Here is a 17,097-nt window from a genome sequence, read left to right as displayed (position 1 = left end):
GTAATAGATGCGTTTATACCATCGCTGAAAATAGGCAGAAACTAGCCGCTTTGAGTTAACAAGTCGCTGATAACCATTAAAACTTTGTTCTTACGTGCAAAGCTACACAACAGGTTTTCTGTGCTATGCCCACCACGTCTATCAAAACCCGGGTTTTAACGCTTAAAGTACTCGTACTTACCGCTAAAATACCGAGGTACCCAAACCCAACACTGTAAGTTACATTTTGTCTTCACACCACGAGATTTCACTTTAACTCCGCTTCAAAACTTCTATCTTAGACACCTTGTAAAAACCCAAGAAACAAGGGCTAACATTTCCACAAATATGATAAAATAATAACGTCAACATTAACAACCTACTTCTGCTACGATGGTTTGATTAACAACTGCATGACGTTTTAGATAAAAAGGATAAACGTAACTGATCGTTTCTATTAATACAAGAGGCTTAACATAAAACGTACACCATGGTGGGAAAGAAGGAGCAAAATTCTCAGAGAAGATCGAGTACTCCCTCCAGGACCTAACATCACGTTTTCTGTAAGTTAACGGTACCTCTTTATGCAATTTTAGAACTGGTAACAAATAAAAAAATAATAGAACAGGGAACCGGCTTCCAAAAAACAAAACAAACGGTAGTACACTTGGAAATTAAACAGGAACCAACATAGAATTCTAGAGATTACCAGTCATTATAAATAAAAAATAAATATCATACCAGAAATAAACATCGTCCACACATGCACATATGTCGTTATCAGCCTACCAGAATAAATAAATAAATAAATCTTTGGTGTGTGTGTACCAGTAATCTTCCCAGAATAAAGACAAACATCAGTTTAAGAAAATTATATTTTACATAAGTTTATTTCAGCAACAGCAGGGTTCAGACACCTGCCAACAGTGATAATAAAAAGGTTTGAAATGATTGTAGTATCAACACTGCCGAGTTTTTATTAATAAACCACTTGACGACACTCGATGTGAACAGAAGTCATCCACATCCGAAAAGCTGATGCAGAAAACAGCAAAACATGTTTCACACTAGACAGAACTAAAACAAAAAAAAACCCCATCAAAAAACAACAATCCACAAAACGCGTGTTAAAACCGACGCGTGGCTCGTGACAGTAAGCGCGTGCCACTATTATTCGCTCAACAACCGAATATTGTAGCCTAGATGTGTGGTACTAGAAAAAGCACGTGAGACACAGACAGCTGCCACGAAACGCCAGATGCAAAGATAGGACACACAGCATCAAAACTGACGCTCCCCAATCAAGGTACAAATCTTAACCCCCAACCATCTACCAAGTACAAGTCAAGCCCAAACCGAACCCGCATAGAAACTTCAACAAATACTCCGAAATAATATAAAATGGGGATTTTTTTTACAAATAAGTAAATATTCGTAAAGTAACAATAGTCACAGTTTGGTAAACCTAACTATTTTTAACGATATTTTTGTGAAAACCAACAGAGCCAAAAATTGTACTGGACCATGTGACATTTGGTTAAAAAAAAAAAATCCATATATTGAGAACAGAAAGAAGTGTTTAGACACGTATACAGGTAGTCCTAACCTTCTTATTTATCGTGCAAAAGTCGACATTTATCTTACTCTTATAACGATATCCTAACACTACTAGATTAATATAAATTCTACAACCTGTCACTGCTGCAGTCACATATACATAGGACCCATACGATCTTTTATATACTAAATAACATTCAACACAACTTACGTTACCTGCTAAATTACTATGAACAACTGTTGTATCTTTAAACTATGAGGAACTTGCCGAAAATTTTGGTTTTGACATTTTGAAACTTAACGAAGTTTCTTGCTTCTGATGTTTTGAAAAGTAAATGAATGAAAAAAAAAACAGTCCAAATAACGAGGCTTAGCTTTAACAGTGAGCGTGTTACTCTAGAGTTTAGGTATTCTGTTTTAGTATATCTTCGTCAGGTTCGTCATCATCAAATAACAGAAAACAGTAAGGTACATGTTATGCAAGTTGGTTTCTTTCGAATTTTTCGCAAAAGCTACACGAGGCCTATTTGCGTTAGCCTTCCCTAATTTAGTAACAACAGACAAGGAGAAAGACAATTAGTTAACGCCATCTACCCCACCATCAACTCTTGGGCTACTCTTTTCCAATAAACAGTGGGATTGACCGTAACATTATGATGATTCCGGGCGGTGATTGGAACCCTCGACCGCAACACTAGTAGCTGAATGCCTAAACCAGTTGATCTTCGATTTTAAAGAAATAATTTTGACCCTGATAAAGAAGTAGAAATGATAGTATCAACACTTCTGAGGTTCAGGTAATTAAGAAGCTTTCAGACACTCGGGCAGAACTACTGAGAAATCAGAACAAATCTGTTATTTAAACTCACGTTATGAGCGGGATGCGATATCAATAAACCAAACTAATGACGTGATATCGTAACAAATGTGTACTTTATGTTGATTCATATAAAACAGTTGTATAAAACTGTTTTGTAAAAAACTTCTCTCCAGTCAGATTACTTAAGAAGTAAAACTGGTTATAAAGTAATGTTAAAAACTAGTTACTCCACTTCGTAATTTATTTATGTAGGCTCTATAGAAAAGCTACAAATGTGATACACATCCATATACATAAAAGATACACATTAACTATTTATATCGGGGTATCCTGCCTTTGCACGAGGGACAGATTTCCATGCTTTCTTGACCTGCAGCCACGATACCAGGTGGTGAATCCTAGCCGAGTGAGACATCTGCTCCAAGAAACAGCTGGGCACCAAAAGTAGTCACTGCCCTTCTCGAAATGAAAACGGAGCAACTGGTGACAATCGAACATTAACTTAATAAAATTGAAGTTAAAATGAAGCAGCACAGTGTAACTACCATAATTCCATGGTAACTATCGTGAAAAATTAACAAGTTCCCTCTACCACCCGTATATACCACGAACGACAGATTCTTTCGCTCCGAGGCATAATCCACTAAACATAAAACGCAAAACACTAAGCCTTACAAAAAAGATTATTTGGATATAAAAATACGGTTTACATTTTTTTTCTACAAAGACTTACAAATATTTATTACATATATCATTCAAAAATTGGCAGAAGGTGTAAAAAGGAAATAACACCAGTTAATAATGAAGATAATGGTGAAAAGTTGTTAAAGATACTATAAAAAATAAAGTAATTCTCATTAATAGATAAATATTTCCATGTTGAAAAATTGTTTGTGAAAGTTCATTCTCATCCGTCACATTAAAGACTTCTCTACAAACTTAGATGTAGTAGTTAAAACTTTGGAAGCTGATTCGCGGATTTATTGTCATGACGTTTTCACGAACCTTTGAAATTAGCAAGGTTTCAATTGGATGTGTCTTGACTCTTGATACGAAGGAATCACCAATAGGGTTTTTATACCTGGGCTTTATACCACGTTACTCCGCAAAGTGATATCCATTTAGAGTAATCTCATGCTTGTAATCAATTACCAATGCTGCGATGCACCTATTAAAGTGTAACTAATTAGGTGTCGTTCACAAATACACAACAGAAAGGATATTACTCAACATCAATAAGTAGCTTCAAAAAGTACCGACTAGTAGTCCGAAAACAGAGAACCTAAACATTTCCTGTTTGACAGTGCCCTATTTACACTAATACCCGTAATATCCTTACAAAATTACCATTTTACGTGTACACTTTCAGATGAGAAGAGTGGTGAAAAACAAAACATTTTACGTACGCTTGTGAAAAACGGAAAACATTATGATTGACCCCTTATATACTGTTGCAGGCATCATAACGTAGGCAGCCAGTCTAATATTTAGCCAGCCAAAAAATCTAATGTAATATACAACACCATGGTTTCGATAAAGTCTCAGAACGATATTTGTTTCGTTTTTTTTTCAGTTCACTTGTACGTAAAGGGATTAAGAGTGTATATTCAAAAAACAGTTTCAGTTACATAATTTATTGAACGGGTTTAATAAAGCATTTTGACTTCGTACCAAGAAAAGTCTACATTTATAGAAGAATAGATTCCACACGAAAGGAAAACAAAGTACACGTACTCTGTTCTTTCATTGATAAAACTGACGCTACATCGAGATGTATTGCATATATGCTACATTTTTCGCTCAACTAGCGACGAGTCACCTTCAAAAATATTAAGTCACGTGCTATAAAGAAATTTTTCTAAGCTTTCTGACAGGGTGAGAATGTAATGTTCCGCTAGGATAAATCTAATACATTCACGTACATTTTTCAAAGGAGTCGTTTGCTTCGCCAGACCTTGGGCCTAATTTTCAGATGATCGTTTTCAAATGAAACAAACAAACAGACGAAGCATGTAATGACTTAAAAGTAGAGTAACATATAAACATACAAGAATGGCCGAGTTTCCTTGACCCAATATTTACTAAAGTATGTATTAAAACTCCAACTTTGTTCTCCCTAAGCTAAGTGCTACGACTGTATCTTTGATTGAGCCTAACTTTCGCAAAAACAAACATTCGTAAATGAAATAAATCTTGCAAGTGATAAGTTACTTGAAAACTATACAAGCCAGCACGTGGCAATGTGAAAATAAAAGCCGTCTTCTTGTTTTCCAATGTTTTTGAACCTTACGTTTATCAATAACAGCCAGTGTTCTAACAATATACCCAAGTTTACCGTTTCCTTTACGGTGTACGTTTATATATATACAAACTTTGTTGCCTATAGTCACATGAATTATTGGCTACCACATCACCCCCAACAAAAAGCTGTATTAAATTTAAAACAGGCATCAAGATCAAGCCTGGAACGAAGTTTTAGTGGGGGTGATGAAATACCACAAAAAATATTTAACCCCTGTACATAAAGGAACCACGAATCATTCGGCTGCTGTTAAGTTAGAACATGTAAAAAGATGCCAGCATCAACATGCATTTATCTATTAAAGTAAAAAAAAAATAAAACGGCTTTAACCAGAGGCCTTGCTACAATGTTTACAAAGGATTCGCCCCAAAACAGAGGAACAAAAATCGAAAAGTACGTCAAGACTCCTTTATAACACTTCTAAACACTGCAAGCAGATGCCCATAACTCCCACCCCCCACAAATCCCTTCTTCCCGTACCCTTTCTTACAGGCTCGGAGAGTTTCATATAAAGATACACGTACAGGTAGAGTTTTAAAAATGGATGTTAAATTTAACTATGTAAAAAGTAGTCATAAAAGTGATTGCTGCTAATTAATAGCATTGTTGGGTGGTTTTGCGATAAAATGAAATTTAAAAAACTGTAAAATTAAAAATCAAATACCTCATACACCCCTTTTTAACAACCTCGTGTTTTTTTTGGTTTTTTTTGTTTCCTTCACTAAAGGAGAGGAACAAAAACTCAAGGGAATTTTTAACTGGTTAACCAGTTCAAATGCAGTTATTGCATTGTTTTAAGAAATAACACTTCATTAAGCCTAAATTACTGACATTGATAGCAATTACAGCATACAGAAATTTTAAAGGATACGTCAAAACTGGAAAATAGTTTTGAGATTTTTCATACGAAGATATTTAAAAAACTTCTCTTTTTATTATTTCAAATATAAATGAAGTCAAGTTGTAACTAAATAATTATTGTTAATTAAAATTTCACATTTACGCCTCAGTTCGCACAACTTCTATTCATTTGTCAGACTTATTTTTGCAGTAAAAAGTGAAATATTGAACGATTAAAACCGGCCAAGTAAAGCGCAGTGTAGCTAACAATTTTCCACATACGTTATCTGTATAACTTCATGCTATTCCTTATGCCGCTGGACCGTATAAATTGAGTCCGTTTTGAGTTAAATAAGAAACATTATGATAATTATCCAGTAATGCGAGCTGGGAAATTTCATCATTAAATCTTAACTTTTGTTTTTAACGTATCGAACAGCCAATATCGACGTACCATTTTAGAAGTAACAACTGCTACAGAACAACGCCACTCTCATGTGAATATTAAGTACGTGTCACGTATTTAATAACAGCGATTTTTTTTTAATACGATGACAGGTAGTAACATCACCAGTGCAAAACTACTACTACATTGTTCATATCTGTTTAAAAGCTTTAATCTAATGCAATACGTCCCTCACAGTGTGTTAGCAATAAAATAAATCATACCTCTGTTTAACAATCAGCGTCAATCGTTTGAAGCCATATTGTTGGATATCTGTACAATAACTTGTAATTTCCTCACGAATGATAACACTGAAGTGTAACTAAATTTCAGTTACGAAAGACTCGTATGATGTTTGTTTGTTTTTTTTAAATGAAAATTTGTAACAGCGATAAATCCAACCTTCAAGCATTAGTTGAAACTATGATAAGGCAATACAAAAAATTAAGCAGTTTTGAAAAGAATTTAAATTTGAAAATGAACAGGTTAGAAGGAAGACAGCTAGTAAACACCATCCCGTCGCTAACGTTTGGGTTACTCTATCTGAATAATTGGATAATACATCATTCATATAATGCGCGGAATGCGATTTTGGGACACGAAACACGAAGCACTATATGCACAAAGAAGCCTACAAAAACCATTCATAATTTTAAAGCTCTGCTGAATATAACATTAAAATGTGAACATTAATTAAATGCACCTAAATATACTAATTATAAACCGGTGGTAGATGGCGTACAGTAAATGGAATCCCAAGTGTTTGTAGAATGCGCAAGTTTTGGCGAAGTAACAACGTAACTAAGTTTAGGCTGTACACTGGTGTGTGTGTGTGTGTGTGTGTGTGTGTGTGAATTTTTAATCTTTCCATTATACTTATAAAATATATTTACGATAAATACATAAATAATATGAAATAAGGAATGATAAATAACTACAAACTTAAACCGCTATTTGTTTTACAAGTTCTAAGATACACGTTAGGCTAACTTGATAAAGCCTGGAGATAAAAAGAGTAACATTTTTCTAAGAGTTGCGTCTCAGGGTTAAAACCTGTTAAGCCTTAAATATTTTAGTACCAATAAAAACAATTATTCGTGTACTTAAATGATGAGCAATTAAAGACAATAACGACAAGTAATCGACAGCACAAAGGCCTATAATAGGTAATTCTGCATGCCTAAAATTATCTTTTAAAGATTTCTTGTCTATCACCTATTCCCCAGTTTTTACAAGTTAAACTTCGTAAATCACACCAAACAGTCACACATTGATTTCAGCGTTAGTTGTAACGTTAAAAGATTTGTATAATTTGTTGTGCAACGTTCACCACGGCGAACACAGATCTTACTGCTGGGTGTTCGATTGGTAGTTGTTATTACTTACTATTTTACACATTTCATATCTGATCCCTTGATGAAATCTAAAAAAAAAAAAAAAGATTTTCAACAGAGATGGCCTTTTTAACTAACATTCGATTTCATTTACTTGTTTTAAGATTTCAGTAAAAAATTAGTAATTTTTTTGCTTCCATCTTAAACAGAAACTATTATTGTTATTAATAAAGTAGTATTACCTACAAATGTAATAATACAATTATAGTAGTTATCAGAAGTGGACACCGGCTTAGCTTTCTACTGCTAAGCCTAACATAAGGTAATTCAGTGAAACGACTTTTATAGTGAAAATGTTTAAACTTCAAGCTGCGCTTCATTTAACTAAGTTTAACGTACATAGTTAATAAAATACCACTAGTTAATCATCTCTTATTGTACATACCCTTAGATTCGAAGTCTGTAAAAATATTATGTCAACTAAAATTTTGCCGTTGAAATTATAACCTCTAAACTTACCCGTCTATCATCCATGGTTGCAAATTTGTCACATAGTTTTCACTCTTAGACCTTTTCATACAGTAATCAAGTTACACTGTTAAATCCCTCAAGTAATTTTGCCTACGTATAATCACGAGCTATTTCAGGTTTAACGTAAAAGAAAGCTCACGACTATGGTCGAGAAGGGGTGATTGATAAATTACCTAAATATATTAAATATAGTTTATTTTTAAAGAGCTATTCCATTTAAACATCTATTATTCTTAATCAGATTGAACACTGTACTGCTTAAATACACAGTACTTATTTCAAAAATCGCATCATAAGTTATTACAAAATCATAAAGTCGTCGATTAATTATTTCCATAATGTTAACAAGCTTTTCATTGCGTGTGTTTGGCTTAGAGCAAAGTAACATCGAGCTATCCGCCTAGTCCATCGAGGGGAATCGAACCATTGCTTTTATTGTTGTAAATTCGTAGACTTACCGCTGTACCAGTGAGGGACGTTTTTATTGGTGAGATCATTTAATTTAATAAAGTTAATGTTTTTAAAAAATCAAACACGTTGTTATTTCAATGAAACTTGGAGCGCATACACGGTGAAGTCCTGACTTCAATAGACTAATACTGCCTGTTTCTAGAATGTGACAACGATTCGGTTTGTACACCGAGACCTTCTTTAGATCGAAGTCCGTAATACAGAAACTGAAATGTCGTGCCACAATAGTAACAAGTGGAAATAGTCCACTTTAGACAAAACTTTACCTGTTCAGTGATATTATTATTACTGCTTTTATGCCCCTTCGCCTAATACTAAAATTATGATTAGCAGAGTAAATATTTACCGGTTATTTATATCATTTATTCTCAGAAAAACATTTTCGCTGGTTTCTTTTGGTGTTTGAATTTCGCTCAGAGTTACACGAGGGCTGTCTGCGCTAGCCGTACTTAATTTAGCATTGTAAGATTAAAGGATTTGGTTTGTTTTTAATTTTGCGCAAAGCTACACAGAGGGTTATCTGCGTTAGCCGTCCCTAATTTAGCAATGTAAGCAGTAGAGGGAAGGCAGCTGGTCATCACCAACTCTTGGGCTACTCTTTTACCGAAGAATAGTGGGATTGGTTTGTTTGTTTTTTATTAAAGGACAACTTGTAGTTATATGTCAGAAATTAAAAAACGTTCAAATTACACAGCTGTAGCTAATCCTAACAAATATATTATTTATTGTCCACTGTTTATTTCTAGATGGTTAACTTCATCTTTCCAGATAGTGAGAAATGTGTATTTATCGCAGTGCGCCTCCCTCCTCACAAAACGTGGCAAGGGCACATCAACTGTTAAAGACATGCGTACGTTTTAATCAAAACTTTGACTTCGTACTGAATTAGGCAATATTCTTATTACATTAAGAATTTAGGAAACGCACCACACGTGCTTGATGTAACATCATTAAGGCTTTTGATGGTCGCGTGACAGTCTCGCGAGCTGAGATATTTACTCCCAATGAACATCAGAAGTATGCGCAATGCTGTAGCGAGACCTCCTTTCCGGTAGGTGTTAGGGGAAGAGGAGAGTGAAAATTGGGTGTAATTTTATTTGTTTAGGTCTGAACAGCGAATTTGGGTAATTTGTTATTTAAACTCATTAAAGCTTTAGATATCTGACTGAACCAGCTGTATATAAAAAAACAACAACATTGGACTTAAAGTAAATAAAATTGTTTTAATGAATGAACGTTTCGCATTTAAGTGACGGCACATGTAACAAACGCATATTGAAGGACTAGGGAGGTTGTTCAACTATCTCTTTTCATCGTTTACGGCACTATATGTGACTAACGTTGTTTGGTTTGGTTTGTTTTGAATTTCGCACAAAGCTACACGAGGGTTATCTGCGTTAGCCGCCCATAATTTAGCAGTGTAAGACTAGAGGGAAAGCAGCTAGTCATCATCACCCACCGCCAACTCCTGGGCTACTCTTTTATCAACGAATATTGAGACTGGTCCTCGCTTTATAACGACCATCGGCTGAAAGGGCGACCATGTTTGGTTTGAGTGCCTTAACCAACTAACGTTGTCAACCAGTAAATTGTGAATTCTCCAAGATAACGGTGGATGACAAATCTCTGTGAGTACAATTTAGGAGACTGTGACTCCACAATTTCAAGTTAAATATCTTCTCTCTAAAATAAAGCAATTCCTTAACATCCAATATATTTGACTGTAGCCAAGAACACGAACATCATGTTGTTGTCGCCAGTTGTAAATTTGTTTTTAAAAGTCCCATTTTGCAATCGCTCTAAAAATTGAAGATTTATGCATGAAATTATATTTACGTTATATTCTGCGCTAGCTGTCCCTTATTTTTGACTTGCAGACTAGAGCAACTGATTAACAGCACTCACCACTAATTACAAAGGAAATGTTTAACCGTCATCCTTATAAAACACCTATGCCTCCCAAACTGCAGAACTCATCATGATCAGGTAGCTAAGGCGATCGACCCGCAATCTGAGGGTCGTGGGGTCGAATCCCCTTCGCACCAAACATGCACGCCCTTTTAGCCTTGAGGCGTTATAATGTGACGGTCGATTCCACTATTCGTTGGCAAAAGAGTAGCCCAAGAGTTGGCGGTGGACGTTGATTACTAACTGCCTTCTCTCTAGTTTTACTATGCTAAATTAGGGACGACTGGCGCAGATACTTCTCGCGAAATTCAAAAACAAACAAATCCAAAGCCCAAAGCGAGATTTTGAAGCAACGTAAATCTTAGTCACAGTTAGACAAGCTAACCATTAGGACACATACAAAATAGAAAAACACTAAAGTAATAGACATCACTTCAAAAAGATACTAATCCAAGCTTCAGAGAAAATTTGTGAAATATAAATATTCTGTGATTGAAATGGTCATACAATCCTACACTCGAGAATTAGTTTAACATTGTTGTAGTGTTTGAAAATATGTCTGTTTCAGAGATCATTTAAACGTAAGATACGCCCAAAGTACAAAACGTACCGAGTATATGAATGTTCTAAATCATATAGTGTAGAGGGTGCTAAAACCGCATGATATAGACATTCTGCTGCTTAATTAATGAATGTGATTTGTTCTGACAAAATCGCATTTTCCCATTACGTTATTCAATTTTTGTGCAGTTAAGTATCATTGTCTTAATTAATAGACATGTTGTGTAAACTATAATTTAGCCTAGCGAGTTGATTATAGTAATTATGTTGTTGCTAATGTTATAAAATGCAATAGCAAAAGATATCTCGCTCTCCTAATTTCTATCTCTATTACTTTGAATATTTTATTATTTAATTATTCTTCACGGGAGACTGACATCCGCTGTATCGTATCCCCATCGCAATGTGGGTCCTACTTCTCAGTCACCTCCAAAACCTAGGGTACGTTTCATATCTCACATTATAGCTTGTACCCTGAGAATCATTTTCCATTAGTGCAACGTTTTGTATTTTTGTTTGGGCCTGTTTTTGTTTACAAGAAATTATATACACAGACACATACACACATATATCAATTTATTCACATCAAGTTTGTTTGTTTGTAATTAAGCACAAAGCTACACAATAGACTATCTGTGCTCTGCCCACTACAGATATCGAAACCCAGTTTCTGGCGGTGTAAGTTCGCAGACATACCGCTGTGCCTTTGGGGGCGTTCAGATCAACGAAAATTACGTATATAAAGTTTCTAAATTATGTATTTCGTGTTATAGTTTATTGTTTGTCCGCCGTTCGTGCATGGACTATTAAAACAATTAATGGCAGTTATCTTAAACATATAATTCAACATATTTACCAGGTTACCTTTCACACAATCATCTCTCACGTTACGAAAAAGTAAAAGTTAATACGTTATTATAAGAGAGTTTGACGACAATAATTACAACAACAACAAACGTGTTTCGTCACTTTGATTACACAAATTAAAGTTGACTACATTTCTGAAATGATTGATTCTTCCTTTTCTCCTGATTCCATAACATCGATATCTTACACGATCTTTTAAAGTTCTCCTTATTTAAGGCGCAAAATGTAAGAGGTTGAAATTTGGGATAATCAGAATAAAACACCTTTTTAATAATTCACCCCTTTTCTTTGTAGGAGGAGAACCTATCAACTTGCGGTGAATAAAACACGAAACCAACAACGTAATATATTCAATAATAAGCAGGGAATTCCATAGCTGTATACGTTGCGGCTTAAAATTATAATAAGCCTGCTAACTAACAGACTCTAGGAAACATTTATATTGAACGTTCACAGACCCTCTTTAAATAAGTTTATTATCATATGAGTCATCATTTTTTAGCATATCATTAACAAAATACCATACATTATCTATATATAACGTGCGATACTTAGAGTTTCAGCTCTCGGCTGCAGCAATATAATTTCTTCCTTTGTACATTTGCTACATTTTATTTGTGCAAAATATTTTTTTTAAAACAGTTTTAGTTAACCGAAGTTTCATCGTGTTGGTAAAGTGATTCTAGAACAGTGGTTCTACAACATTCTAGCTCCCGCATCGGCTCGGCATAACCAGGTAGTTAAGGCTCTGGACTCGTAATTTGAGGGTAGCGGGTTCGAATCCCTGTCACACCAAACATGCTCGCCCTTTCAGCCTTGGGGCGTTATATAGTCACGGTCAATCCCACTATTCGTTGGTAAAAGAGTATCCCGAGAGTTGGAGTAGATGCTGACGACAAGTTGCCTTCCCACTTGTCTGACACTGCTAAATCCAAAACAAACCAAACTTATCAGTTAAGTTTGTTTATTCAGTTTTAGAACTGAGATTTGTACGTAAGTCTTCAGTTGTCCTTATTTTCAACCAGGAAAACATGCATGAATGTAACACAGCATACAAATATAACTGATGGCTATGTGTGCCTATTTATGCACTTAATTCAATTACAAACGAAATTATATTCAATTGAGGTACTTACCCACGTTTTCCACTAGTATAAAAAATGATATGTTTAAAGAGTTAAATATTAAAACTGACGAACTTTCTTAAACATATGGTACTCAATGGAATTAGTTCAGAACTATTACAGATTATGACAGCGTAACTGATTCAGGTCGTTTATAACCAAGTAACGCTGCATTAAGTGAGGGAAGCTAGTGGTCTTGATCTGTCTATCGTGCCTAGGGGGTTAAATAGTCGTTCCGCATCTGTCTTTCTAAGTAGCTTATTCTTAAAGAACCCGGCAACAGTGTCGTTGCTAGGCCTAGCTACAGCCTAACCACACCTAAGTGTTTCCGGTCGACAGTAGCTGGTTGTATAACACCAACGAAAGGAGGGGGGGGGGGACTTTTGTTAGCTTAATTCAAAACTGTAGTGCTGTCGGGCACCGTGCCATCTGCACCGTGCAAGATAGGTTAAGCGTTTTCTAGTTCTCCAGAAAAATAAATAGCCAAAAAATTATATACGTAGACTAAAGACCCTTAAAAGTTCTTACACTTGTCTATAAAACGAAATAAAAGACAATATTAAGCAATTAGTTGTGACTATTGCTGAGATAAAGTTCAGCAAACTTATTTTCTAAAGACACACAGCATCTTCGGTTACCAAACATTTCATGTATTTGTTTACAAACTGTTTTGGTATTCAGAGCTTTTCAGTCTATCCATGTGTTTAATTATACACTGAGTCGAAACGCTATTCTACCCTGACATTTTGCTTAATTTATAATCCACAGACAAGAAAAGCGTAAGGAAATATAATAATATTTTAGCCTAATAAGATTAAGGGCACGAAAGGATATAAAATTTAAAATATATAAAAACGTTATTTACTTATTTTCTATCCAAATCTTTTGATTTCTACAAGATAGAAAAACAACAACAAACTACAATAAGAAATTGATGCAATTCTCTGTCTCTCTTTGTCGAATATCTTGTAAGTGTTAATCATTTAAGTCGTAATAAAACTTACAGTAGCATTGGATCCCGTGTTAGCCGTATGTAACTGTACTTGATAGATTGCTGTTTAAACTTATCTGAAAGAAAGCTCTTTAACTACAGTTAAAAATAAATGCAGTTTTATACATTTTGAGGAGCCATGTGAAACAACAACAACAAAAAGAGAAATACGGAACAGTATAAAGTGTAAGTAACGTAAAAAGAAAGTTAACGTTAGAACTAACAGCTTACTCGATCATTCGGTGTTAATTCTCAACCAAATGGATTACGAGTGGTCATGCGCTACGCTTGCTAATTATGTAAAGGGAAAATTAAACTGAAGGACACATGGACGCTCTTGAATTAAGAACACACTGAAGTGCCTAAAAAATACACAAAAACACTAACATTTGCTTAAAGTGTATTTTTTGTAATATAAACCCCACGATGAGAGTTAGGAAACGATAAGTTAGGCTTAACCGGAAGGCCTAGCTCACCACTGTACATACAATAAGGTGCTTATCTTATACCCCCTTACTTTCATCTATATTAACATATCAGTTGATACGTGGGTGTTATTTGCAAGACAAACATGTCTTAACATAAGTGTTAGAGTGTTTTTAGGTTTTGGAAGGTTGTTTGTTTCAACTCAATATGTAATCGGTTTATCAGTTTTCGTGAGGGCGTTATGTAACAGCTCGAGTACGTGAATGACCAACACACTTAAACTTGTAATGGTCATTCATTATGAACTATACATACATCACTTTGTGTTTGTCTCCCTACCACAATAAAAAAAACAATAAAATATTAAAAGTAAGGGGTGACAAGACGTTAGTATAAACAGATGTATCACCTACTGCGACGTGGGTAACTATCTAGACTACACATCTTTATCTTCTTTACATAACATAGGGATATATTTTGAAACGTTTGACAGTTTCTAAAATGAAAAAGGTAAAATTAAAGCGTCAATGGTGTGATTATCTTGTTAATCTTTATGGAGTTAATATTGCAAAATGTGCAATTTAATTTCTCTGGCTGTTACCGTCAAACATCGCCGACAACGAGGGTTCCAGATGTCTGAAACACTGTATTCTAAACACTATAATTTAAAATAATTGAATTATATTATCTGTATTCATTACTGGATTAATATTTAGTTTTGATCTAAGTAAGTAATTTGCTTTGATCAGAAGTTATTATTAATTACGAAATGTTTTACGGTATACTTTCATAAGGACGGTTATCTCTCAATCAGTATTTTAAATCCAACGTAACACTAGTTTTAAGCTTATAAATGCGGCCCGGCATGGCCAGGTGAGTTAAGTCGTTCGATTCGTAACTTGAGAGTCGCGGGTTCAAATCCCCGTCACACCAAATATACTCGCCCTTTCAGCCGTGGGGACGTTATAATGTGACGGTTAATCCCACTATTCGTTGGTAAAAGAGTAGTCCAAGAGTTAGCGGTGGGTGGTGATGACTAACTGCCTTCCTTCTAGTCTTACACTACTAAACTAGGGACAGATAGCCCTCGTGTATCTTTGCGCGAAATTCAAAAACAAGCAAGCATATACATGCACAAAAATAAGAAATAGCATAATATAAATTTATGTCCATACGTAGTATTTAACAAGATTGGTTTGATGTAACTGATTCATCGTTTTAATCTAATGTTTGATCATGTTGTAAACGCGTTAAATCAAAATTTTAACATTTTTACGTAGATACGATTTTTCTTTTCAATAATGCTTCTTTAGAGCCGTAAATTCGTCTTGCGTTATTACAACAATGTCTGTCTTAAAACAGGAAATAGCCAATTGTACCGGCGCAAAGCAATGCAACACACTGGATATAAACAGGTTTCCTGCGAGAACCGTTAGACTTTCTCAAAGAATAAAAGTAAAAATTTAAAAGAAGAGAAGAAGAAAAAAAAAAGACACAACCTGTATAATTAACACACAGGACTATATAGGTGCATATTCGTTCTTAAGGGACAGAACTTATTCTACACATGTCAGTCATCGCGGTTTCCGGAAGTTTGGGTTGCTATGAGCGTCTCGCGGAACAGATTACTTCGTGCGGCGCCTTAACAACAGCTGCACATGAAGACAGCAGACGGCGTCCTTATCTTAGGTTTAAAGACATTTGTTATAATGTACAAAACTACCCCCCCCCTCTTCTATGTAAACAAATAGACGCAACTGTAATCTAACAATTCGATTACAGATGTATTTCAAACAAACAGTAAGTTCATTAAATTAAAAGCATATAATTTTGATTACAATTCCGTTTCTAAGGGTTTAATAAATAGATTTTCAGCAAGGATGCGAATGACCTATAGGTATTAACTAAATTTCAGAACACAAATTCGTTATATCTAAACATTTTTTAGTTATTTCTCTTAAGCCACGTCCTTCCAATATGGGAGAACCTACACTATACTGTTTGACCACCTGGTGCCCAGCTGGTCAGCACGGCCTTTGAATAGCCAAGTTTCCTTTTTTTTCCCTAAGAATAAAAAGGGTTAAAGTTACAAAACGAAGGTAACAGATGACAGGATATTTTTACATCTAATAATTTAAAGTCACTAAGACCCTGACACCATCTCATTTAGTAATTGATGTTTTTAAAAGTTTTGCACAAAAACTACAAACTCTTGTATTTGTTACTCTAGCAAATTCATATTTAGACCAGGTCGTTGTTTCGTAAAATCTCAAGAGTGATAAGTTAAGCTTTATGGACTAAAATGCTACAGTTGCATTGTGCTACAGAAAGTCGATATTCGTAGGTACAGAGATAGTGTAGCCAGACTTCACAGGTTGTAGGTTGGCTACATACCTATATTAGTTACAGTAACCACTATTCATAGGTTATGAAATAGACTTCACACCTAGATTAGTTACAATAGCCAGTCTTCATATATTATGAAGTAGGATTCACACCTAGATTGGTTACAATAGACAGTCTTCATAGGTTATGAAATAGACTTCACACTTAGATTAGTTACAATAGCCAGTCTTCATATATTATGAAGTAGGATTCACACCTAGATTGGTTACAATAGACAGTCTTCATAGGTTATGAAATAGACTTCACACCTAGATTAGTTACAATAGCCAGTCTTCATATATTATGATTCACACCTAGATTGGTTACAATAGACAGTCTTCATAGGTTATGAAATAGGCTATATACATATATCACTAACAAAATGAAATTCTTTATAGAACCTGGACCAGTAAGCTAATTTACCAAAATGATACACAAAGGTTACTTATAACGTTTTACACAAACGTCACAAAGGAATTATCTGCCAGATTGACGTGGAAAGTTAGAAAGAAGTCCTTTCTTCCGACTCCTATCTGCACTGGTCCTTGAGATTCCA

General features: G+C 34.9%; 1 protein-coding gene across 4 annotated transcripts in view; it reads right to left on the bottom strand.

Moving 5' to 3' along the window:
* The window catches only part of LOC143229109 (uncharacterized), an 88,309-nt gene that overhangs the window by 20,872 nt on the left and 50,340 nt on the right, over nt 1-17,097 (bottom strand). Inside the window, exons 1-2 of one of the 4 annotated variants that reach the window (XM_076460975.1) lie at nt 7,797-7,908; nt 7,330-7,366 (exon numbers count right to left, since the gene is read on the bottom strand). The exons of 2 other annotated variants lie outside the window; for them this stretch is intronic. The gene's annotated coding sequence lies outside the window, so the exon portion shown is untranslated. Of the gene's footprint in view, nt 1-7,329; nt 7,367-7,796; nt 7,923-17,097 lie in introns of those variants that run through there. One more of the 4 variants, XM_076460994.1, reaches the window with a different exon arrangement.

The sequence above is a fragment of the Tachypleus tridentatus genome, chromosome 1 (assembly GCF_004210375.1).
Source record: "Tachypleus tridentatus isolate NWPU-2018 chromosome 1, ASM421037v1, whole genome shotgun sequence".
Lineage (NCBI taxonomy): Eukaryota > Metazoa > Arthropoda > Merostomata > Xiphosura > Limulidae > Tachypleus > Tachypleus tridentatus.
The sequence above is the reverse complement of the archived record's forward strand: the minus strand, read 5'-3'. Positions and strand labels throughout refer to the sequence as shown.